The 26,420-nt window shown below is 42.6% G+C and overlaps 1 pseudogene; it reads right to left on the bottom strand.

Moving 5' to 3' along the window:
* LOC129561672 (mitochondrial-processing peptidase subunit beta pseudogene) overlaps positions 1 to 26,420 on the bottom strand; it is a 55,931-nt pseudogene that overhangs the window by 19,262 nt on the left and 10,249 nt on the right.

Raw genomic sequence — 26,420 nt, 5'->3', positions numbered from 1 at the left:
CTCTGCCTGGGGCGGTTCAGCTCATTTTCGGTCTCAGTGAACAAGGCGAACAATGTTACTTTCAACACTAAGCCTGAAGATGAATGTCCTAGAACGAATCCCCATTGCTTTTTCTGGTGATTGACCTGGTTGACCTGGCCTGAAAATAGATTTAAGCAAAAGCACTTCAGACCTTAAAGAATTCATTTTCTTTTATTCTCCTCTCTTTCCTTTGTGGCAGGGACTTTTGTCCACTTAGTTCTCAGTTTTTAAAGAAAATATCCATTGACTTTAACTTCTTTTTCTGTTCATGTGCTCATTCATTCATTCATCAACTACATTTATAAAGCGCAAATATTTATTGAGCAGTTACTATGAACCATGCCAAGTTCTCAAAGGGCAATGGCCCAATCCAGTTAGGGGGTTAGGAGATCTTTCCTTGGGCAAGGACGGATTAGCTGGGACTGGAAGGATGAGTGGGCTTTAGTCAGGCTAAGATGGGGCTGAAAGAAAATTCCAGGACAGCAGGTACATACACCTGAAGGCAGTAGGAAGCGGGGCCCCTCAGAGGAGTGCCTGGGTGTTCAGTTAGCAAGAAGGAGGACTTTGAGAGATAGACTCTAGAAGCATAAAGGCTGTTGACGGGTCTGGACTTTCTCCCAAGAACCATGGGAAACTAGGAAGGTTTTAAATACACAAGCTTCTAGCGCCATCTCTTTCTTCCCCCTTCATCCTAGAACTCTAATGGCTATGAGAGAAAATCAAGGCTTTTTATTTAAAAAAATTACCCGAGTTCCCAGGCCCTGGCCACTCCCATGCCTCTTTAACTGTGTGTGTGAATCCCTACTCCCCAGGCCTTCTGATTACAGTAGGAGTGGAGGGGGCAGTCCTAGGATATGGATCATCCCTTGGTGAGATCTGATTTCAAGAGTGGCCCTAGACAGAAAATGGTTAAGAGAACCCCAGTGACTAAGGCGACACAAAGAAGGGGATTAGGGGACAAACGCAGCTGGGGAGGAACAATCCTAAAATTCTGTGATCCAGGGCCAAATTCCACAAGTGCTTCAGAAAGCACCTACCAGGCCACGCTGGTGACTGTGTGGGGGATCAACACAACGACCCTCCTGTCTCCTGCTGACTTGTTTTGGGTGTGTGCTTGAGATTCCAGCCCCGATTCTGCACTCAGGGAGTGGAATCTTGGAACGCACTCCCTTTTTAAACCTCTGACCTTGCCTTTCCACCCATGCACACCCCAATACCACAGAACTGCTTGTGATGAGACCATTTTCATCACTGCTCCCGAAGCTTCAAAGCCATTCCCTTGGCTGCCTACGGAGAGTAAGTGTCTTGTCTGGGGCCTCCCTGGGATTGGAAGAGAGGGAAACGAATCTTACTGTTCACCAAGCATAATGATCCTACCTTTGCTCTGGCTGCTTGTCAGCTTGGATGCTTCCTCAAGACACCTGCCTCCCATGGAGTCTCTGCTCATCTATTACCTTCTTACTGAGGTCCTCTCTGTCTTATTTAATACCACCCACCTGCTCCTTCCTTCTTACCCTACTTTCCTTTTCCCTTTTTCTACACATCTGTCTTAGAATACACTAATTTATTTATGTACTATGCTTTTGTTTATTGTCGGTTTTATCCAACTAGAATGCAAGCTCACAAGGGCATGCGCGTGTCCCAAGCTCACATAGCATTGCTTGAGTGTGGTGAACGTTCACTAAGTGGGTGAATATTCTGCCAGCAGGATGATGCTTTATTTCCTCCATTATTACTTTCATACTTTGTTGGCAGTGGACACTGATGTCATCAAAGTTATGCACAGGTTACATGAGGTTATACATGAGGTTATGCACAGGTAACATCTCCCCTCCAGGGTCCTCTGAGGTATCTCATATTCTCCTTTGACATGTAGGAATGAGACAAAGGATAAGAAATCAGTCTCTGGTAGGCACTGAGCATCAAGGGGAAAAGGTTTGATGCCCACAGGCAGATGTACAAACCAATGCTTTTAAAACGAGGGCAGGTGTTCCTGAGCCCTGAGAAATCTCCGTTAGTACGAACTCTCATGAAGTCAAGAGGTGGCAGGCCAGCAAACAGTGACCACACTCCAATCAACAAGGTCAGCGAAGAATTTACATGCAGGAAGTCATCTATTTTTAATATTGCAATTGCTTTCCTGTTTTCCTTTATTCGGTATGTTACCGCAGGAGCCCCATTCCAAGAGTTTTGTTTGAATGCTTTCCTCTCCTATTTTTCTTTTTTAAATTTGGATGCAACCTGGTATTTCCAGAGAGCAAATGTTCTCCTATTATTTAAAGAGAACCAGGAGGAGGCCGGGTCATCTGTCAGGCTGAACAATGCTGGACTGATGTAGAGAGTGAGGGTCACAAAGGTTGGAGATGCTTAAGGGTCAGGCTGAAATTGATCTCTCTTGGGGGGATGGTGTGAAAGAAGGGCTGGGTGAGCCAACCCAGTGAAGCAGGAGGTTTCTTGCCAAATTGGCAGGACTTGAAGTGAGTCCCCAGTATTCCAACCCCCACTCCCGTCCTACCTCACCACACCCCCATGGAGCAAGAGGGAGACATTCCTTTCATACCCCAAACACTCCAAGCCCCTCTTGGATGTATTTTCCTGGCCAATTATCTGTTATTCAGCTGAGGTTTTGTAGACTTTTTATTTTCCAAGCACCAAAATTACAAAGTTTCCCAACTGTTTGATTATAACTCTGCAATCAACTCTGTTTGCTTTATTCTTTCATTAGCCCTTCATAGTGCCATGATCGGAACAGAGGCAAAGGCAATCAAAAGATTTTTCTGAGCACAGATTCTTTTCTTTTTGCCACACTATGCAGCATGTGGAACTTCCCTGACCAGGGGTCAAACCCTGGCCCCCTGCAGCAGAAGCACAGAATCTTATCCACTGGATCACCAGGGAAGTCCCAGAACACAGATTCTTTATTGTAATGCAATTAACGTTGAGCTACATCTGTGCCAGACTAATGCAGTTCACTGGGTCCTAAATGTCCCAAACGGTCCTCCCTTTGTGGCTGAAGCACTTGAATTTGAGTTGATGGACTGTTGGTCATTCTTGGAGTTTACTCCTGGGTCTTCCATCGACCCCTCTGGCCTGGTTGTTTCAGCTCTGCTCAAACAGTCTCAGGGAAGGCATTTTCCTCTCTGAGCAGCAGCCCTGGACTTCCTGCCCTGACCTTGCAGATGTTTCCGTAATTTCTCCTGGAAATCTTGATGGTCCCATGCCCCTTGCAAGTCCTAGGTTATGCCTATCCCCTCTTTCTGTGTCCCTCGTTTGGTGTCTCTAAGTCATATTCAGATGTCCAGTTTGGGCTCCTTTTTGCTGGTAGCACAGCTCTACCAATTTTGTTGTGACTTTGGCAGACTCTTAAGGGAAATGTTTTTATAGAACAGAAAGGTGTTAAGTGCACTCACCTTTCACAAAGACATTGAAACTAAGAAACAACCCTGAATTTTTTGTATTCAGAATGATTTCAAACATCCATCCACAAATCCAAATGGAATTTTGTAGTGAGCAATGCTAATGCCATATTAGAAAAAAGAACCTGTCAAAGCTAAGTAATTCATTACTGATCAGAGCAGAAGTCCAAAAAAGAACTCTCACCACCAGTACCATCTCCAGATCTGGAGTTATATTTTAGGGAAACAAAGCATTCCACCTTGTAAGTCAAGCTAATAGTCCCTTGTTCTAGACACTTACTTCTGTTGTCTCAGACATCCATATGCTTTGAAAAAACTATTGTATTATTTGAGCCAGAATTGGCTTATCCTGTACCTTGTTCAACAAATAATATAGGGGGGAATACATATAATAAAATATATGCCTAAAATTGAGTAACAGGGCCAGAGAAATGTACATTATAACAAATGCAGAGTGAAGAAGAGGGAACTCAAAAAATCTTATCAAGTTACAATAACTGAGCAGTAAATTTGCCGCATGGCTCCCTGATGGCCAAAGCAAAGAAAGAAATGTGGTCATTGGTGTGCATGCTAAATCACTGCACTTAGGTTGACTCTGCCACCCTATGGACTATAGCCTACCAGGCTCCTCTGCCTGTGGAATTTCCCAGGCAAGAATATTGGAGTGGGTTGCCATGCTCTTCTCCAGGGGATCTTCCTGACCAAGGGATCGAACCTGTGTCTCCCCTAGATTAGTAGGCAGGTTCTTTACTGTTAGCACCACCTGGGAAGAACTGGTCATTTACACAGATGTTTTTATCCACTAGGGGAGAAAAATATACCCTTTCCTCAGGAAGCAAAGTTTTTTGCTTTTAGTTTTGAAGTATTTGTCTCATGGAAGGCTTCAATACTTTCATAAAGTTATCTATTTCAGGATATATCTATGAAGTGAAATCTTGGGTAGGATGCAGAGTTTCTCTGAGCAGCAATTTTTCATCATGTCCAATCCATTTTAGGGGGCCCATCGCCCATGCCTAGACAGAGCTAAAGAAGAATCATTTCAATAAATGTGTTTAAAGATTTCTTGTGTGAAGCACAAATATTCAATGCATGATACTTGTGTTTAAGATTGTCATAAAGTGTGAACAACAAGCTGTTAGGTAGATTCATTTTTCAAAGAAACGTCCCATCCGCTTTTGATATAATTGTGAAAAAAGACTGGATCCATATGTATCTGAAACTACTCACAAATGACCATATTTACACCCCCAGGATTTTTCCTGACTGACTTGGTAAGGAATGTGTCAATCCCTAAACTAACCTCTCTGGCCAAGGGTGCAATACTCTCTGCAGGCCAGACTGGGGCTGGAGTGGGGTCACGGTCTCTCAGGTGAGGTGTGGGTTCTGCTACCCAAATCAAGGCTGCTGGGAAGCACAAAGCCACAAATGTCTACTCCCTGGCTTTTCCTTCTTCATACATGTCCCCGCTTTGCTAGCCTGGATAATTTAGTTTCTTCTGAGATCCTTGCAACCCTGATTCAGTTGCTGTCTCTAACTGAGCTCAGGAAGACACAGAAGACATACAACATTCACTTTTCTTAGTGTTGGAAGAGAAATAGTTAATTGTGAGGAAGCAATAGTTCTACTCCCTTTTCTGGCTAAAGCAACTTAATTTGTAAAATATTTCCTATCACCTCACTGCTGTTACCTAGGGAGCTAGATGGAAAGCCTCCAGTATTTGTGTAATTCTTTAAATCCTGCCATCCTATTAGCCACCAAACCCTGCTTGGGTCACTTGACCTCAGAGGAGCAAGACTGAAAAACAAGACATCCACACTGAGAGACTCACTGAGAAAAATTCACCAGCTCTTGATATGAATTATGGCATAAGTCGGAGGAGCACTCTTACACATATCCTGGTGGGGCTTGAGGACTGTGTCTTTGACGTATGCTCTTTTTCTTCTCCCAACCTGGACCGGATGTCTGCTCTTATTCCATGTCACACTCCAAGTGTGGGAGGGCGGGCAGCTGGATGAAGCTCATCAGGGGAGATATGCCTCTCTCCTCAGACCACACAGTGCTGTCCTGACTCTCTATCAGTCCGGGGGACGTAGGAACAGGGGCATGTGCATGCTTGCTTGGTTGCTCTGTCATGTCTGCCTCTTTGCGACTCCATGGACTGTAGCCTGACACATTTATCTGGCAGGGCAAGGACTCCATGGAGTGATCACTTGTCCATGGAATTCTCCAGGCAAGAATACTGGATTGGGTTGCCATTCCCATCTCCAGGGGATCTTCCTGATCCAGGGATTGAACCTGGGTCTCCTGCATTGCAGGCGTATTCTTTACCATCTGAGCCAGGAACAGGGGCACAGATGGTGTGAAATAATAATACTTAAACATCATTTTTTGTCCCAAAGCCAGTCTTCAGTGCACATGGAATGTCATCACTGCAATGCATGCTTATGCTGTGTTAGCAACTGAATATATTATATGTATGTACAGTGTACAAAACAGACTCACCTGCCTAAGTCTGGTAGGTTACAAATCACTTTTCCCTGATCTCCAAAAATCAGTTGAAAATATTCCCTGAAGATATCCCTTTTGAACCTCAAATTCAACATGTCTATGAGACTTTGCTATGACCCAAACCTCAGAATCATCTTTGTCATCTCCATTTCCTGTTCTCCATCTAATTATGTATCAATCTGCTTATCCACCTGTCTTCCCCTCAGAAAATATCTCCTGAGCTCCTCCTGTGCAACTGGCAGTGGGCAAGGCCCTGAGTATAAGGCGGGGAGGAAGAGCAGACAAGGTCTCTCCCTCATGAAGGCGCCCATCCAATAGAGGAGACAGATGGTACTCAAATCATCACAGACACAAATAATGAATTATAACCAGGACAAATGCTGAAAAGAGAAGTAAGCTCAGTTGATGCTTATTTCACGAGAAGCATCCTGAGTTTATTTTTCACTTTTGAGTTTATTTTTTCTTTCCCTTCGCCACGGCCATACACCTTGAGCAGGATTTATAATCTCATGTCCAGATCTCTGCAGTAAACCTTCTGTTCTCCTGCTCTACTCAGCACGATATGAGGACTCCTCACTGCCAACACACTTTGGACCTTTTTGCCTGGGTGTCCCATTCTTTAATGGTCCTTCCTATTTGACCCTGTCACCATTGTTATCTCCCCAAATTCTACCACTCTTTAAGATCCAGAAAATGCAAATGAACGTATGTACAAAACAGAAATAGGCTCACAGACATAGAACACAAACTTATGGTTACCAAAGGGGAAGGGGGGAAAGGAATAAATGCCAAGTTCAGGATTCAAATATACACATTGCTATATGCTGCTACTGCTGCTAAGTCACTTCAGTCATATCTGACTCTGTGTGACCCCATAGACGGAAGCCCACCAGGGTCCCCCGTCCCTGGGATTCTCCAGGCAAGAACACTGGAGCGGGTTGCCATTTCCTTCTCCAATGTGTGAAAGTGAAAAGTGAAAGTGAAGTCGCTCAGTCATGTCCGACCATTAGCGATCCCACGGACTGCAGCCTACCAGGCTCCTCCATCCATGGGATTTTCCAGGCAAGAGTACTGGAGTGGCTTGCCATTGCCTTCTCCACATTGCTATATATAAAGTAGAAAACCAATGAGAACCTACTCTATAACTCAGGGAACTATACTCAATATCTTATAATCTATCATTGAAAAGAAACTAAAAATGTATAGAATATATATATATATGTACATATATATAAACATGGGCTTCCTGGCTAGCTCAGATGGTAAAGAATCCACCTGCAATGCAGGAGACCCTGGTTTGATTCCTGGGTCAGGAAGTTCCTCTGGAGAAGAGATAGGCTACCCACTCCAGAATTCTTGGGCTTCCCTGGTGGCTCAGATGGTAAAGAATCTGCCTGCAATGCGGGAGACCTGGGTTTGACCCCTGGGTTGGGAAGATCCCCTGGAGGAGGGCATGGCAGCTCACTCCAGTTTATTCTTGCCTGGAGAATCCCCATGGACAGAGGAGCCTGGCAGGCTACAGTCCATGAGGTCACAAAGAGTCGGACAACTGAGCAACTAAGCACAGCAAAGAATATACTTGAATCACTTTGCTTCTACCTGAAACTGACACAACATTTTAATCAGCTAGGTTTCAATTTTTCAAAAAAGACCGAGCAGAAGTGTGATCCTGTCATCTCCAGCCGGAGTCGGAATCCTCCATCTCCCTTCGAGGTGCAATCCTTGCCCTCATCACTTTGGTGGCACATCTTACACACCACAGCCACTGTGTGTATCCTCTCACCCATGTGTGTAAATGCCTGCAGGGCAAGGACTACATGTAGCGATCACTTGTCATAATTTTGGCTGTACCAGCCTCTGAAATCCCTTTCCGTGTTTTGGGAATTGAGTGCTTGTTAAAGACTCAACCCACATCCTACAACAGAAGTTCCTAAGAATTTTCATTGTTTGGGTGCAGACATGTGACTGTGTTTTTCCAAATGAAAAGCTAATGATGCAGAGCAGCAAGGATATCAAAGATACTCTCTAGTGGAGACTGAAGCCCCGCAGTGGTGATGTGCTGCTGGCATCTTCCGGTGCCCACGATGGTACAGTCAATGGTGACAATTCCCTTAACAGAGTGGGTCCGTGAAATGACTTTAGGGTTGGTCTCTGTTGGCACAGCCATGTGTCTCCATGATTCTGTGAGCTACTCAATATCCTTCTATAAACCCCTTCCTGCTTAACTCAGCTGCAGTCTGTCTTAGCCTCCAAGGATAGTCACACAGAGCCTCAGTCATGGTAAGAACTTTGCAAATATTTGTTGAATAAATGCATGAAACTGTTGTTACTAGCTGTATTAGCCTACAACTGTGCTTCCCCATCCAGAAATGAGCTAACAATTCCTATCCCAAAAGGATGCTGTAAGAACGGGATGAGATCATGTATGCACAGCAGTTAGGACATGGTACATAAGCAATAAAGAGGAGTTTGGGGGTGGAAATAGGGACCTGATGATGATAACAATAGATCAGTGAATACTCCATGCTTGCATAGAAGGAGAGAATTCGAGAAAGTTCTGTGTGTCAGGGACATGTGCTGAACTTCTAAACTTGTTTCGTGTCATCGATATTTAAACATGGGTTATCTTAGTGTTTCCACAAAATGTGAGGGTTGTATGCCCAGGCTTGGTACCTGGCAGGACCATTGAATGCAAGTCTGTGTGAAAACTCACCTGAGAGTGTACTGTAAAGCAAGTGTTTCTTTTGACATCATTACATCACCTCGAGAGCCTCAGAAAAAGCCAGTCTTTGACTCAGGAGTCTAAGGAAGTAAACCAAGGTTTCAGTTCAGTTGTTCAGTCTTGTCCGACTCTTTGCGACCCCATGGATTGCAGTATGCAAGGCTTCCCTGTCCATCACCAACCTCCTTAGCTTGCTCAAACTCATGTCCATCCAGTGGGTGATGCCATGATTCCATTCCGTCCGTTCCGTCGCTCAGTCATGTCCGACTCTACGCGACCCCGTGGACTGTGGCCTACCAGGCTTCTCCATCCACGGGATTCTCCAGGCAAGAATACTGGAGTGGGTTACCGTTTCCTTCTCCAGGGGATCTTCCCAACCCAGGGATCGAACCCAGGTCTCCCGCATTGGAGGCAGACGCTTTAACCTCTGAGCCACCAGGGAAGCCCATAAAGAACACCAAATCTTGAACTAAAAGAAGACTTTTTCAAAGAACCAGAGCACCACTTGCAGGACAACAGAGGAACTTGAAGAATGAAAGAGACGACAGGCAGCCCTGTACCTGCGAGAAAAAGAAATCCAGAGTTCAAGCAAATAGCATTTTGAGAATAGCTTCTAGCTGACCTGACAGTGAGAAAGCAAAAGCAGCCCAGCTCTGAAACCAGTTGCTGAAAGTAAAGGATGATCTTTAAAAAAGTGTGACATGGCAGACTGTTAATCCAGTCTTTGATCCGTTCCTTTCCGTTATACCTTCACCACACAGATGATCGCAGTGCTCACATTTTCATACCCAGGGTCAGTGTTTTTGATATTTTGTTCCTCATGGAGTTTTTTTTTTTTGGTAGTAAATTTGACTTTTTAAAAATTCAATATTTAAATATTTATTTTGATTGCTGAGTTTTGGGGAGTTCCCCCTGTTTTTCTCCTCAATTGCTTCACCTTGGTCCTGGCTTGGTTCATGCCAGATTGTAGTTCACAAATATTCCCACATGGGATCACATCCATTCTTCATAGCAACCCAACAAGAAGGTAATGCTAGCTCCATTTTACAGTGAAACAAACTAAGCCACAGGGAGATTCAGTATCTTGCCCAGCTTCATGCAGCTAATTGGAAAATTTCACCTATTCAAGTCGAATTTGACCACTAGCTGCATTCTATCTACAGAGATAAAACTGCAGTCTAGGACAATAGACGAGGGACAGCATAGGGAATCAGGTAATACTGGATTGAAACATATACAATTCAAGAAGCATTATAATTGAAACTGAGATAACTGTATGTTTAAAGCAGAATGACTGTAAGGTTGAAAGGAATTACTTTCCAAGGAGTACATGACACATGCCTCTTAGAAAGCCATGCTGAATGAAACGTTTCCATGATATTCTCTTCTCCAAAGAAATATCTCTCTCTACAAATTTTTTAAGTCATCAGCTCTGTTTGGCATGCAAACCAGTTCAAAACCCTACTTGTGCTCTCCTGTTTCATAATAGCAACCTGCTTTAAGTGTTCATTTCTTCCTTCGTTAAAACCAGGAATTGGTTTCCCTTGGATACACACGGTCAAAGCCACTTTTAATTAAATTTCTGAGAAACTTGGCAGAACGAAGGAAAAACATTTGACTAGCCAGACAATTTTCATGAGAACAATATCCATAAGTTCAACAGAAAATTGTTTTCATTAATTTATAATTACAGCTCATTCTCGCTCACATGCTTATCTACAGAGAACTTTTGGAAGCACATAGGCAAGACCCTGAAAAAAACTCCAGCCAGCTGAACTTGCGCCACAGGGGGAAACACCCCTGATGAGCCTTTGCAGCACAGACTTCACCATCGAGTGTATTCAGGAAGACAGGACTCCTTTTCAAGTGCTTGCCGTGCAGTTTCAAAAGTGTGGCTTTTTTGAAAGGGAAACTGGTGGATGACTCTGCCATGGGAAACCTCAGAAAGACTCAAGAACTCTTTCATGCATGTGCTTTCAGTCTGGGTCTTAGTGATACTAAGAGAGCTCAGTAATATTGGTGGAGTCTCCTTGTAGTCCAATTTTTATTGCAGAGACAGGAGGCATGAGAAAGTTTTTTTTTTTTTTTCTTCTCCAAGAGAAATGGTTGTGATAGGGATCCTCTCTTCAGACATCTCTCAGGAATTCAGTGTTATTAAACATTCTTGAAAAACATAATTAAATCTTCCCAAAGGGAAAGGTTTGTCTATACTAAATGTCCGCAGTGAACTGTTCATTATTTAGTAAACAGATAATAATTGATTGATGATTCAGGCAGTGTTCCAGGATTAGGGATGCAGCAGTGACTGAGGCCAGAAACCCTGGCCTTCTTGAAGCTTTCATTCTAAGGGACACTATAAGAAGACAAACAAATGACTAGTAAAACCTTAAGTACTGATGAAAAATAGTGTTAGGAGCAGAGAATGGCAATTGACAGGGTGGTAGGAGCAGTCTATTGTAGATGGGATATCCAGGGAAGACCTTTTCAAGGACATTTGAGCAAATGCCTGAGTGATGTAAGTGGGCAAGCCATGTGGGAATCTGGGGAAAGAGTTTTCTAGATGGAAGGACCTTCTAGAATGTGAACTCAATGAAAATAGAAACTTTGTTTTGTTCACCAAATCCCCAGATATAATGTTTGCCACATAAACATTTCATGCATCCTTATTGAAGTTTTGCTGGTGCAAAAGCCTTAATGTGGGAACCATTGAAAAAAGCAACATGGCCAGTGTAGCTGGAGCTGAGGGATCAGAGAAAGGGTTAGATATGAGGTTATCCTGGCATTGTTACATGTAGAGCCTCAAAAGTGCCTAGTTTCAATAGATAAATTATATGGTCACTTTCCTAATAGACTATGATAAGGAGCTGGGATGTAATTGTGATGGGAAAACAGGAGAACATTTTCAGTAGGTGAGTAATGTTATAGTGTTATTTCCTTTGTTAAAAGATATTTTCACTGTGTTCCTATTTGAATGGCTGAAATCTAGGACACTGACAACATCAAATACTGGTGAATATGTGTAGCAATAGGAGCTCTCATTTGTTGCTGGTGAACATGTAAAATACTACGGCCACCTTAAAAAATAGCTTCATGGTTTCTTACAAACTAAATGCACTCTTACGCAAAAGTTTGTACTTTTGGGTATTTACCAAAAGGAGTTGAAAGCTTATGTTAACTTGAAGACCTGAGCAAAGATTTTTTTCAGCAACTTCACTCGCAATGGCAAAAACTTTGAAGTAGCCAAAATGTCCTTCAAAATATAAATGAATAAATAAACTTTGATACATCCAGAAAATGGAATATTATTTAGCACTAAAAAGAAACTATTGAGCCATGAAAAGACATGGAGGAATGTTAAATGTGTCAGTTCAGTCACTCAGTTGTTCTGACTCTTTGTGACCCCATGGACGGCAGCACGCCAGGCTTCCCTGTCCATCACCAACTCCTGGAGCATACTCAAACTCAAATCCATTGAGTCGGTGATGCCATCCAACCATCTCATCCTCTGTCATCCCCTTTCCCCACCTTCACTCTTTCTTAGCATCAGGGTCTTTTCAAACGAGTCAGTTCTTCGCATCAGGTGGCCAAAGTATTGGAGCTTCAACTTCAGCATCAGTGCTTCCAATGAACATTCATGGTTGATTTCCTTTAGGATAGACTGGTTTGATCTCCTTACTGTCCAAGGGACTCTCCAGCACCATAGTTAAAAAGCATCAATTCTTCAGCCCTCAGCTTTCTTTATGGCTCAACTCTCACATCCATACATGACTACTGGAAAAACAATAGCTTTGATTACACAGACCTTTGTCAGTAAAGTGATGTCTCTGCTTTTTAACACGCTTTCTAGGTTGGTCATAGCTTTTCTTCCAAGGAGCAAGCATCTTTTAATTTTATGGCTGCAGTCACCATCTGCAGTGATTTTGGAGCCCCCCAAAATAAAATTTGTCACTGTTTCCATTGTTTCCCCATCTGTTTGCCATAAAGTGATGGGACTGGATACCACGATCTTAGTTTTCTGAATGTTGAGTTTTAAGCCAACTTTTTCATTCTCCTCTTTCACTTTCATCAAGAGGCTCTTTAGTTCTTCACTTTCTGCCATAAGGGTGGTGTTATCTGCATATCTGAGGTTATTGACATTTCTCCTGACAGTCTTGATTCCAGCTGGTGCTTCATCCAGTCTGGCATTTCACATGATGTACTCTGCATATAAGTTAAATAAGCAGGGTGACAATATATAGCCTTGACATACTCCTTTCCCGATTTGGAACTTGTCTGTTTTTCCATGTCCAGTTCTAACTGTTGCTTCTTGACCTGCATACATATTTCTCAGGAGGCAGGTCTGGTGGTCTGGTACTCCCATCTCTTTTAGAATTTTCCACAGTTTGCTGTGATCCACACAAAGGCTTTGGTGTAGTCAATAAAGCAGAAGTAGATGTTTTCCTGGAACTCTCTTGCTTTTTCGATGATCCAGTGGATGTTGGCAATTTGATCTCTGGTTCCTCTGCCTTTTCGAAATCCAGCTTGAACGTCTGGAATTTCACAGATCACGTACTGTTGAAGCCTACCTTGGAGGATTTTGAGCATTATTTCGCTAGTGTGTGAGATGAGTGCAATTGAACATTCTTTAGCATTGCCTTTATTTGGGATTGGAATGAAAACCGATCTTTTCCAGTTCTGTGGCCACTGGTGAGTTTTCCAAATTTGCTGCATATTGAGTGCAGCACTTTCACAGCATCATCTTTTAGGATTTGAAATAGCTCAACTGGAATTCCATCAACTCCACTAGTTTTGTTCGTAGTGATGCTTCCTAATGCCCACTTGACTTGGCATTCCAGGTTGTCTGGCTCTAGGTGAGTGATCACACCATCATGATTATCAGGGTCATGAAGATATTTTTTGTATAGTTATTCTGTGTATTCTTGCCACCTCTTCTTAATATATTCTGCTTCTGTTAGGTCTATACAATTTCTGTCCTTTATTGTGCCCATCTTTGCATGAAATGTTCCCTTGGTATCTCTAATTTTCTTGAAGAGATCTCTAGTCTTTCCCATTCTATTGTTTTCCTCTATTTCTTTGTACTGATCACTGAGGAAGGCTTTCTTATCTCTTCTTGCTAGTCTTTGGAACTCTGCATTCAAATGGGCATATCTTCCCTTTTCTTCTTTGCTTTTCAGTTCAGTTCAGTTCCGTTCAGTCACTCAGTCATGTCCGACTCTTTGCGACCCCATGAATCACAGCATGCCAGGCCTCCCTGTCCATCACCAACTCCCAGAGTTCACTCAAACTCATGTCCATCGAGTTGGTGATGCCATCCAGCCATCTCATTCTCTGTCGTCCCCGTCTCCTCCCACCCCCAATCCCTCCCAGCATCAGAGTCTTTTCCAGTGAGTCAACTCGTCGCATGAGGTGGCCAAAGTATTGGAGTTTCAGCTTTAGCATCAGTCCTTCCAATGAACACCCAGGATTGATCTCCTCTAGAATGGACTGGTTGGATCTCCTTGCAGTCCAACGGACTCTCAAGAGTCTTCTCCAGCACCACAGTTCAAAAGCATCAATTCTTCGGCGATCAGCTTTCTTCACAGTCCAACTGTCACATCCATACATGACCACGGGAAAAACCATTGCCTTGACTAGACGGACCTTGGTTGGCAAAGTAATGTCTCTGCTTTTTAATATGCTATCTAAGTTGGTCATAACTTTCCTTCCAAGGAGTAAGCGTCTTTTAATTTCATGGCTGCAGTCAGCATCTGCAGTGATTTTGGAGCCCCCAAACATAAAGTCTGACACTGTTTCCACTGTTTCCCCATCTATTTCCCATGAAGTGATGGGACCAGATGCCATGATCTTTGTTTTCTGAATGTTGAGCTTCAAGCCAACCTTTTCACTCTCCTCTTTCACTTTCATCAAGAGGCTTTTTAGTTCCTCTTCACTTTCTGCCATAAGGGTGGTGTCATCTGCATATCTGAGTTTATTGATATTTCTCCCAGCACTCTTGATTCCAGCTTGTGCTTCTTCCAGCCCAGCGTTCCTCATGATGTACTCTGCATATTAGTTAAATAAGCAGGGTGACAGTATACAACCTTGACACACTCCTTTTCCTATTTGGAACCAGTCTGTTGTTCCATGTCCAGTTCTAACTGTTTTCTCAGATATTTGTAAGGCCTCCTGAGACAAACATTTTTCATTTTTGCAATTATTTTTCTTAGAGATGGTCTTGATCCCTGCCTCCTGTACAATGTCACGGACCTCCATCCACAGTTCTTCAGGCACTCTGCCTATGAGATCTATTCCCTTGAATATATTTGTCACTTCCACTGTATAATCATAAGGGATTTGATTTAGGTCATACCTGAATGGTCTAGTGGTTTCCCCTACTTTCTTTAAGTCTGAATTTGGCAATAAGGAGTTCATGATCCAAGCCATAGTCAGCTCCCAGCTTTGTTTTTGCTGACTGTATAGAACTTCTCCATCTTTGGCTGCAAAGAACGTAATAAATCTGATTTCAGCATTGACCATCTAGTGATGTCCATGTGTAGAGTCTTCTCTTGTGTTGTTGGAAGAGTGTGTTTGCTATGACCAGTGAGTTCTCTTGGCAAAAATCTGTTAGCCTTTGACCTGCTTCTTTATGTACTCCAAGGCCAAATTTGCCTGTTATTTTAGGTATCTCTTGACTTTCTACTTTTGCATTCCAGTCCTCTATAATGAAAAGGACATCTTTTTTGGGTGTTAGTTTTAGAAGGTCTTGTAGATCTTCATAGAACCGTTCAACTTCAGCTTCTTCAGCATTACTGGTCGGGGCATAGTGGATTAATGTGATAGTGCATGGTTTGCCTTGGATACATACAGAGATCATTCTGTTGGTTTTGAGATGCACTCAAGTACTGCATTTTGGACTCTTTTGTTGACTATGAGGGCTACTCCATTTCTGCTAAGGGATTCTTGCCCATAGTAGTAAATATAATGGTCGTCCGAGTTAAATTCACCCATTCCAGTCCATTTTAGTTCACTGATTCCTAAAATGTCGATGTTCACTCTTGCCATCTCCTGTTTGACCACTTCCAATTTACCTTGATTCATGGACCTAACATTCCAGGTTCCTATGCAATATTATTCTTTATAGCATTGGACTTTACTTCCAACGCCGGTCACATCTACAACTGGGTGCTGTTTTTGCTTTGGCTCCATCTCTCTGTTAAATGTGTATCGCTAACTAAAAGATGCCAGTCTGAGAAGCTTCCGTACTATATGATCCTGACTCTATGACATTCCAGAAAAGGCCAAAATATGGACAGTAAAAGGATCAGTGGTTGCCAGAGGTTACAGTGGGGTAAGGCAGATAAACAGGCAGAGCACTGAAGATTTTTAGGACAGTGAATATTCTCCGTGTGATACTATAATGACGGATACATATCATTATCAGTTCAGTTCAGTTCAGTCGCTCAGTCATGTCCGACTCTTTGTGACCCCATGAATCACAGCACGCCAGGCCTCCCTGTCCATCAACAACTCCCGGAGTTCACTCAAACTCATGTCCATCGAGTCGGTGATGCCATCCAGCCACCTCATTCTCTGTCGTCCCCATCTCCTCCCACCCCCAATCCCTCCTAGCATCAGACTCTTTTCCAGTGAGTCAACTCGTCGCATGAGGTGGCCAAAGTATGGGAGTTTCAGCTTTAGCATCAGTCCTTCCAATGAACACCCAGGATTGATCTCCTTTAGAATGGACTGGTTGGATCTCCTTGCAGTCCAAGGGACTCTCAAGAGTCTTCTCCAGCACCACAGTTCAAAAGCATCAATTCTTCGGCGATCAGCTTTCTTCACAGTCCAACTCTCACATCCATACATGACCACGGGAAAAACCACAGCCCTGACTAGACGGACCTTGGTTGGCAAAGTAATGTCTCTGCTTTTTAATATGCTATCTAGGTTGGTCATAACTTTCCTTCCAAGGAGTAAGCGTCTTTTAATTTCCTGGTTGCAATCAGCATCCGCAGTGGTTTTGGAGCCCAAAAAAATAAAATCTGACACTGTTTCCACTGTTTCCCCATCTATTTTCCATGAAGTGATGGGACCAGATGCCATGATCTTCGTTTTCTGAATGTTGAGCTTCAAGCCATATATCATTATACATTTCTCCAAATCCATAGAATGTACAATGCCAAGGTTGAACCAGAATGTAAACAATGAACTTTGAGTGATTAAGATATGTCAGTGTATGTTCACCAGTGTGGTACATCAGCAAAGGTCCCACTCTGGTCGGCGATGTTGATAGTGGGGAAGGCTATGCATGTGTGGAGGCAAGAGTATATGGAAAAAACTCTATTTTCTGCTCAGTTTTGCTGTGAACCCAAAGCTTCTTAAAAAAAAAACTTTAAAAATATTAGTGAGGCCAATATAACTATATTATCATCATCTGTATTATAACAATGATAAGACACTATTAAGAAAGTTTTGTCTCCACGAAAGCAAGGATGATTCAAAATCAGAAAATCAATCATTGTAACTTACCACATCAATAGACTATAGGAGAAAAACTATACAATTATTGCAGCAGAACCAGAAAAAGCACCAGTAAAATTTAATAATTATGTATGCTTAAAAATAAAAATTCTTAGAAAATCGGATCTGGAAGGAAATATCTTGATTTCATAAAGGTCATATGCTAAGTATCTACAGAAAGCACTATGCTTGGTATGAAATTCTAGAGGAATTCCTTCTAAGACTAAGAACAACACAGGATGCTCACTTTCACTATTATTGCTTAACTTAATATTGGAGGTCCTGGGCAATGCACTGTAAGGAAAGAAATTGAATCAAAGGCCAAAGGATTTGGAGGGAAACAAAATAATTGTCATTTGCCATAGACAAGATCATCTATATATTAATAGAAAACTATTAGAATAATCAACCATCTATTAGAATGAATAAAAGTTCAACAAGCTTGTCAGATACAACTTAAAATATCAGTAGCACTTCTCTACAGCAGTAGCAACTATTTATTAAACATATTTTAAAAACTAGGATACACTTCAAAACAAAAATGGTAAAATACCTAGGGATTCGTTTATCAAAGAACATTTAGTGATCTCTCTGGTATGCAAGTATATAATATTCATCTTATAGAATATTCATCAAGCTGTAAAAATAAATGTGTAGAGTGAAAATGTTAGTCGCTCAGTTGTGTCTGACTCTTCGCAGTCCCACGGACTGTATTCTGTCAGGTTCCTCTGTTCAAGGGATTCTGCAGGCAAGAATACTGGAGTGGGTTGCCATTCCCTTCTCCTGGGGATCTTCCTGACCCAGGGGTTGAACTTGGGTCTCCTGCATTGCAGGCAGATTCTTTACTGTCTGAGCCAACAGGGAAGCTCCAAAGTGAAATGAGAGTGTTAAATACATAAGTTAAAAAAAAAAAAATGACTAGCTTAGAACATTCTGAAGAGAAAAAAATAAGATATAAAGGGGAAACTAGACTTACTAGAAATTTGGAAGCATTATTAAGCAACAGTTACTGAAACAATTTGATGAAGAAATATATACTTAGAGTCTCAGTGGAGAAAATATGAAACTCCATAAAGATATATAAATATGACAATAGTAAATGAATAGTTATTCCATACCCTTGAATGGGATGACTTAATATAATAAAGATGTCAGTTCTTAGCAAAGAAAACTATAAATTCAATGAGATCCCAATGAAATCCCAGCTAGATTTTCCTTTTAGAAATCCAATAATTCAATATAAATTTGACAAGGAAGTTTAAGGATTCGTGAGTAACCAAGTCAACTTTGAAAAAGAAGAGCAAAGGGTGGGGAAATGAAGGATCGCTTGACCACAAAGTCATAGTTATAAAAACAGCTCACGTCTGATAAAAGTACATATAGACCAATGAAACATGAACAACTTGAGGTTCTAAGACAGAGCTGCATTCCTGTGTAACACCACATACATGGCTGGCCTCTAGCTAAAGACCTAAATATACGAAGGGCAAAACAGAAAGTTAATAGAAGATACATCAGAGAATATTTTTGTGACTCAGAAATGGGAACAAAATTCTTAAACAAAATCCCCAAATTACAAGCTATGAGCACAAACCAAACCATGGATGGATTTGATTGCCCCAAGAATAAGTTTTTCTATTCAATGAAAATAACCATGGACCAAGGTAAGAGATGGAGAACAGGTAGGGAATTTGTTAATTCTAATAGAAATTCAGTCAGGGACTTTACTGATGGTCCAGTGGGTAAGACTTAGTGCTCCCAATTCAAGGGACCCACGTTGGATCCCTGGTTGGGGAGCTAGATCCTGCATATTGCAACTAAGAAGTCCGCATATTGCAATGAAGATCTTGAGAGCTGCAACTGAGATCCAGAGTAGCCAAAAATAAATAAAGATATATAAAAAAAAGAAACTCAAAGGGAAAAAACACTTGATACATAAAGAAGTAAAAGCATAAAATGATATCCAGCCTGTGATGAGGTGGTCAGAGTCACTGAGGTTTGCAAAAAAATGGAAATTAAAACAAAATCGCTCACTTTACTCAAATCAGATTAGCACAATTTATGAAGCGGGAGCTCACACTGAGTACTGTGGAGAGGTGGGGATGTAAAGATCTTTATTCCCTACTGGTGGCCCTGTATACTGGGTCGGTCAGGTTGGCTAGCCGCCTGCTCTATTTGGTCAAGTTAAGACTAGTATATCTGATGACCCAGCCATCCTGCTGGGAAAGGCTGTCATCCTGCTGACAAAGGTCCTTAGGGGATGTATATGAAGATGTTTGTTGTCTCTCACCTTCAGCTGGAGGCCATCTGGGGTCCCTCACTAGGAGAATGGAGAAGCATTTGTAGTGGATATTCTCTAGGGAGTAAGCAGCGGTTAACCAAGGCTTCACATATGATTAGCAACATAAAGAGAACTTTGAATCAGAATGCTGAGAGAAAAAGTGAGAAACAGACTGAGGTGTACAGTGCAATACGATTTGTGTATGCTGAATACACAAATACGTGTGTACGTTGAATTGTGTACACAAATTTGTGTACGTTGAAAATACCTGCATAGGAGACAACAGTATTTTTTTTTTCCACAGGAAATACATAATTCTGTACATACCAGAAAGGAATGGAAACAAGCCTTGCATAGATAGATGGTGATGAGACATCATGAGCTGAGGATTTGGATTTGAGATCTAATGTGGAATTTACAAAAGAATGGAGGGAGGGAGGAAGCAATGAAAGTGGAAGGTGACTCTGATCCAGGCCCTCCTGCTGAGCCAGTCGGTGTCTGGTGAGGCTGTCTCAAGGGTGGTCCTCGTAGAGGGTGATCCAAGGCCTTACCATACAAGGCTGGCCTCAAGAAAGTTGCCTGTTGGAGAGATCACTGAAAGAGGGGTATTTGTGGGAGATCTACCATGGACTTCCCAGGTGGCGCAGTTGGTAAAGAATCTGCTTGCCAATGCATGAGATTCTAGAGATGTGGGTTCAGTCCCTGGGTCAGGAAGATCCCCTGGAAGAGGGAATGGCAACCCACTCCAGTATTCTTACCTGGAAAACTCCATGGACAGAGGAGCCTGGCGGGCTACAGTTCATGGGGTTGCTGAGAGTCAGACACAACTGAGCACACAATTCTTCTATCCATGGAAAAGCCCAGCCAGAAGAGCAGTGCAGAGGCCAGGTGGCCAGAGGTGGATGAGCAGGGTGGGAAACCTGCTTACCTAGTCAGGTGCCTGAAGCATTGTGGCTTCTTCACAGTTGGGAATACAGATGCGTGCAAAGTGAACCTATGAGATCCAGCCAGAGTGTCGAGAGACACAGGAAAGACGTCTCTGGACCAAGTCTGCAGATGCCGTGCAATGGTGAGGGCACTCACCATTCACCTCCCATGGTGCTGGCAGCCCACACTGGTTTGAAGGGGCCCAAACTGCCAGATATATTTGGGCTGAAATGTATATTGTAGATATAATAATTCCAAGTGAATTAAAAATGTAAAGTAAGACCCACAGGTGCATAGTTAAGGGAACTAAGTGGTAGTAAAATAATTTGTAAGGTTGTACCTGTCCTGAAACATTTCCCTAAAGGGCCTGAAAACCTTGTGAAGCTCAAGGTAATGCCTTGAAACAATTCTCTGATATGTAAATGTTTGTAGCCAATCTCTGTATGTTTTGACTTTTCTATAAAGAAAACCACTCCTAAATATTACTTTTAAGCCTCCTTTTAGGTATCTTTATTTATCACTTTTGTTCCAGAAGCAGAGGCTTTAAATTTTTTCTTAACTCAGATCCCTATATTCTAGGCTAGGCAGTCCTTAATAAATAATTTAAATTATTCATGTTGCTGGTCTTTAAGGAGCAGTAAGTACTCAGCATGTCACCATGGAAACCAGCACACTCACTATTAGGTTCTTTCAGTCTCCTCCATCTAAAATCCTCCTGCTGATTTGACCATTGAGGACTGGAGACCCAGATTGTAGCTGGGATGAATTCCAAATATAAGTCAATGTTCCCAAGAGTCTCAAAATGTCCTTCAGGGACGCCTGTACATATCAGAAAGGGAGTAGCCACGGATCCCTTAAACAGACTTTTCTTTTTGCCATGACATGGTGAGAAATATCTTGTCCGTGCCCACACCTTCCTAGTCTACCTTTTCAGAATAGATACGGATACTCAGTATGAGAACCTCTGGGGCTCTGTCTTCAGTCGGATTCCTTTACAGCACACTCTGCACAGGGAGCAGGCAGAATTGGAGAGAGAGTGTGGCAACTCTCAGAGTGGAGATGGAGATACTTCTTAAGTAACTCACTAGTGACATTCACTTACCCTACTGTTAAAGGAAAGAAACACTCCAAGCTAGCTTTAATGAAATACAGTGCTCAATTTTATGTAAGATGTTAAAAATTCTTCCCTGTGCAACTACATGACTAATAGGCCACCATCCTAAATATGACCCCTCCCACCAGACTCTTCACGCCTCACCCACCCCTGAATGATGGGTGTCAGAGATGGATGGGGTCATCTGGCTCATGGATCACTACCCATGGCCCAACACAAGGGCCTGGCCCACGGGAGGGGTTCAGCAAAAACTTGTTGAATGAGTAAGTGATTAGCACCTGGCTGACTATTGCTCTCTTAAATGGGTTGTTGATACTGTAGTTTTCAGACTTCTGGATTCCTCACACCAGTGTCAGTCTCCAAAAAACACATTTCAGGACGCACACAATGGTGCCACGGATTCACAACAAAACAGCAAAATGACACACAAACAGCTCTATGGTGACCACTTCACAGAAGGAAGGCTTTTCTTCAATTTTAGAAAGGTAGAAATCTAATCTAAGGATAAAAGCAAATTTTAAAGAATTTAACATATTTAACTTACTGAAAAATTTTCAGTGTCCTTGTTTTCCCCTTTTCTTCATAGACCAGTGAAACCTTGGCACGGGTCAAGTTCTTAGGTCAGCCTTTGGAAACAAGATATAAATAACCTGCTTGCTTAAAATATTATCAACAATAAATCATTTTTTTCCTCTTTTATTCTCTGCCGAGTGTCTTGCTGACTTCTGGTGTTCAATATCAAAATTTTTTTTCCACTCCTTTTGCATGTAATAAATGAAATCTACACTCCTCTCCCCTATAATTTACCTGTTTGCCTAAAATACTTTCAGTTGTAACTATTTCCTTCATTTTTCTTTTTTGCCTGTGATATCAAATTCTTGCTATTTTATGGCTCTAAGAGTTAAGGTTTCCCCTTATCTTTGTCATCTTTGAGACTTATTGCTAACATCTGGTATTCTCATAATTCCTTTAATTCAAGGAGCTTAACGTGCTTTCCATAGTACCTCTAATCCTCTAATAGAGCATTCTTCTGTTAACAGAGGGGGAGGCAGGCATTCTGTATCAAGGCTCAGATCTAGTGATTTGGGTGTTGACTTTTTTTTAACAACTTCTTCCAGGTTGCAAGCCTCTCCTTAGAGACTATGAAGTTGAGTGAAAGGTTAAGGTTGCTTGGGTAGACTCTTGAATATGAACTCCTGACTCCATTGTCCAAAGGCGTTGTTACCTTTACAAAACAACTTGGCTGAAGGGGTCTGGGAGAGTGTCCTTCCAGTGGTCCAGATCACTGTAGATGTGACTGTCTACAAGAAAACATTTGCTGTAAACCGAAGATACATATTGTTCATTATAGGGAAAAGATACCATGAAAGCTATTATCCCCTTCAATCAACTCACTTCCATGATGGCTGTATTCAGAGCTTTGTTTTTCCTGGAAAGGGTGAACCTTCCCTAACTGGCTGTCTCCAGGCAATGTCAAGGATAGCAAACTGTGCTAAGATCACCACCTAGTGTCTAACTTTGAAATGACTGCTGTCCTAGAAAAGATCACTAATTTTAAACTTTGTTCATCAGCTAGTATGAGGGTATATTTTATTGTGTGTTCTGCTGTATTGATTGTTCCTTTTGATCTTTGCTTTAGAGGTGAATTTTCCCACAATATGGACAGTGCTATCAATATTGCATATGTTTTTATTGTCCAGTGAGTGCATGACCTTATGATTTGGTTTATTGGTTTTAAGTGAGGATTTGACTTTAAAACATGAGTTAAATGCTCCTGAAGATTGATCTTTCAAGACTCAGATTTCACCACTTCCAAGAAGCCTTCCATGACTTTTCTTCAACTTCATTCTCTGCTGGGTGGCTGCCCCATCTTTATACTTTTTAAGACTGTATGTACATATACATAGGTCTTGTCACTGTGGGCTGCGATTGGCTGCTCACCTGTTTTTCCTTCCATAGGGTGCACACTCCTCGAGGGCAAGCACTGGCTCTCATGGTCTGTATTATATACCCTGAAGCCAGCACGTGGAGGGACTCCATTGTGAATACTCTGAATCTTAGGAAGCAGATTCCTTAGGAAAGAGAGGGGGTTAAGAATAGGAGATTTGGAGGCATAGTCACCTGAGCTCAAAACCTGGCTCTGTTGCTTATTTGCTATATCCTTTTTCAAAAGAATTATTGATATTTCTAAACCTATCTCCTCCTCTGCAAAATAGGGTATAGGCACATCATACCAGCTCGTAGGATGGTTGTAAAGATTCAATGAGGTTTGCTGCATGTAGCCTGCTTGGTGGACTCCGTGGCATATGAGTAAATGCTTAGTGAAAATACTAGGACCAAAGATTTGCTGCGGGCAATTCTGTTCCCAAATCCTGCAGTGTTTTAATCACACTCCTGGACACAAGACAGCAGGGGTATCCTTCAGGATCTACTGACGTGTGGTTACCAGGGAAACCACCCTCAAAGCCTGCACTCTGGGCTCTGGCACTGCTGACAGGCCCAGCACTAGGCAGGCCACAAGCTCTGACCTCTCCAGTTCTTGTTTAGCTGCAGCCTCCCTCCACCTCCACCCTCAGCTTCTTACCCTTCTAGACCCAGCTCCTGGGTCACTCCCTCTCTGGAGCCTTACCTTGGCACCCAGAACAACAGATGAGTCCCTCCCCTTGGCCCTGGACACACGTTACCCTCGCACTCACAGTTGGCTGTCTCTCCTGCCAGCCTCTGAGCACTGGAAACTCAGGGACCACTCCTCCCCCATCTTCATCTCTCAGCACTTACTTTATACTTGGCATTTAGTAGGCCATCAGCCAATGCTTCTAAAAGCAAAATGTAGGCAGTGCTGTAAACATTTATTTAGAGAGAACCCTTCTACCGCTTGACTCCCGTTTCTCCATCCTGGTTACATCCCTCGGAAGAGCAATGCAAAGGGAAAGAAGTGGGCAGCAATGCCCTTTCAACGCAGTCTAAGCTCAGAGGCAAGCAGCAGGGAGATGTTCATTGTTAAATCATCAATACAAGTGGCCTTTGAATAGAGACAGGAGGGAAGTCCCCTGGGGACACTCCTGCCAGCCAGTGTAAAGTTGTGGTTTGAGATGAGTTTGGCCAAGTACTTGCTCCTTTGATATGGACAGCTCTCCCTCGAAGAGTGGTCCATGGAGAGGCACCTCCCCCATCCTCCAGATTTTGTATGGATGGAGCTTTGAAACAGTCACTGATAATTTTTGCCTCTCAAATCCCCTGCCAGTACTGTGTTAAAAGAGTAAAAAAGAATTCACAAAGTTCAAAGGAGTGCCAAGGTGGGACAGATCTATAGCATCCACTGTGCATCTCAAAGGATATGTCCTTGGAGCCGTAGAGGTCAGTCCTCTGGACTGGGCAGTTGTTTCAAGTAAGAATGTATTTATGTGTATGTGGCCAGGAGTCTGGGGGGAGGTTCTAACTGAGCTCTTGTTCTGCTCTGGAGCTTACACACAGGGAAGATGGTCTCACGGTGTGAGAAACCTCCAAATTTTCTAGGGCCAAGTTTAAATAAGAGATCATTCTGGGTGTTACAGTCTGTAGTTCCAGGGGCAAGCAATGCTAACCAGAGTAGGTCCTATACTGTCGAGAGATGGAAGCTGGAGGTCGAGGCGGTACACAAGACAGAAGCCATTTCCTCATCTCTGCTTTCTTCTGGGGGGAGGAAGATGAGCATGGCTGGACCTTGTCGGCAAAGATCAGAGATGGCAACCCCCCAAATTACTTACAGAATTGTGAGTTCTATAAGAAGAGGTGACCTTCCCTGTCCTGGTTAGCAATGCCTAACCTGACCTAGTTCACCTGACCTGAGCAGAGCACAGCCACACAGAGACGAAGGATCAAAGACCACTCCTGGCTGGTCTCTGAGGGGCCCAGAAGATGTACTGAGCCTGTGGATTAGGGCTTCAGACTGTGCATCAGATCGGGGGCCCCAGGCTTGTCAGGAAGTGGCAGAGTGATGACCAAAGAAGCACATTCTATCAGGTGGATGCAGATTGGGGGCTAGTATTCATGGATCAGAAGTCCATGGAATCAAGTGTCTCTTTATTAGATACTGTTACAGTTTCCATCTGCAACCACAGTGGAGTATACAGTTTACAAGATAGATTAGTGGCCAGGAGTTTACAGGAAGGAGGGTAAATATATTTTATCATAACCAGTCCCAAAGGGAGACTTTCCCCAGTCCCCACTTGTCTAGTCTCAGATCAACGTCAGAAGAGTAGCTATTAGAAACAGGGCAGAGGAGGAAAGACCCCATCAAAACTAGCTGCAGCCACCTATGTTGGGAGGGGGCCACTTTAAATTAAATATACAATATTGAAAATTTTAAATGAATAGAACTAAGTCTTGGTAACTAGAATGAGACTGTTATAATTATCAAAAGTGAATTAAAAGTTATAGGATTGGATTGAGATGCCTTAAAGGGAGCCACCACCCAGTGGGAAAATGGGGACTTTGATAGAAGACAATGGGAAAAAAGCTGGGAAAAAAAATCAATTCACACTTCTGTGCTGTTGAGTCAGACTGCTTCCTAAACTGGTCATGTGCGTGTGTGTGTGTAGCTATACTCTGCTTTTTCTAAAAGTTACTCAGGTGACTTTAAAAGATGAATGTGTCTATACAAGGTCAGTTCATTTGTAGATAACCCAGTACCATGACTGGACTTGGGTTAAGAACTTCTTCAGAGCATGAATGGAGAAGGGAATGGCAACTCACTGCAGTATTCTTGCCTAGAGAGTCCCATGGACAGAAGAGTCTGGCAGGCTACAGTCCACGGGGTTGCAAAGAGTCAGACACCACTGAGTGACTAACACACACTCACACTTAGAGCGTGAACTTTGTCCATTAAGTTTGGACATCACCCAGTTCATTGGCTTACCAAAGGGGGTGTAACCCAAATCCCATCGATGAGAA

This window comes from Moschus berezovskii, chromosome 5, assembly GCF_049115385.1.
Source record: "Moschus berezovskii isolate FMDL1 chromosome 5, NW_MosBer_1.0, whole genome shotgun sequence".
Classification (NCBI taxonomy): Eukaryota; Metazoa; Chordata; class Mammalia; order Artiodactyla; family Moschidae; genus Moschus; species Moschus berezovskii.
The sequence above is the reverse complement of the archived record's forward strand: the minus strand, read 5'-3'. Positions and strand labels throughout refer to the sequence as shown.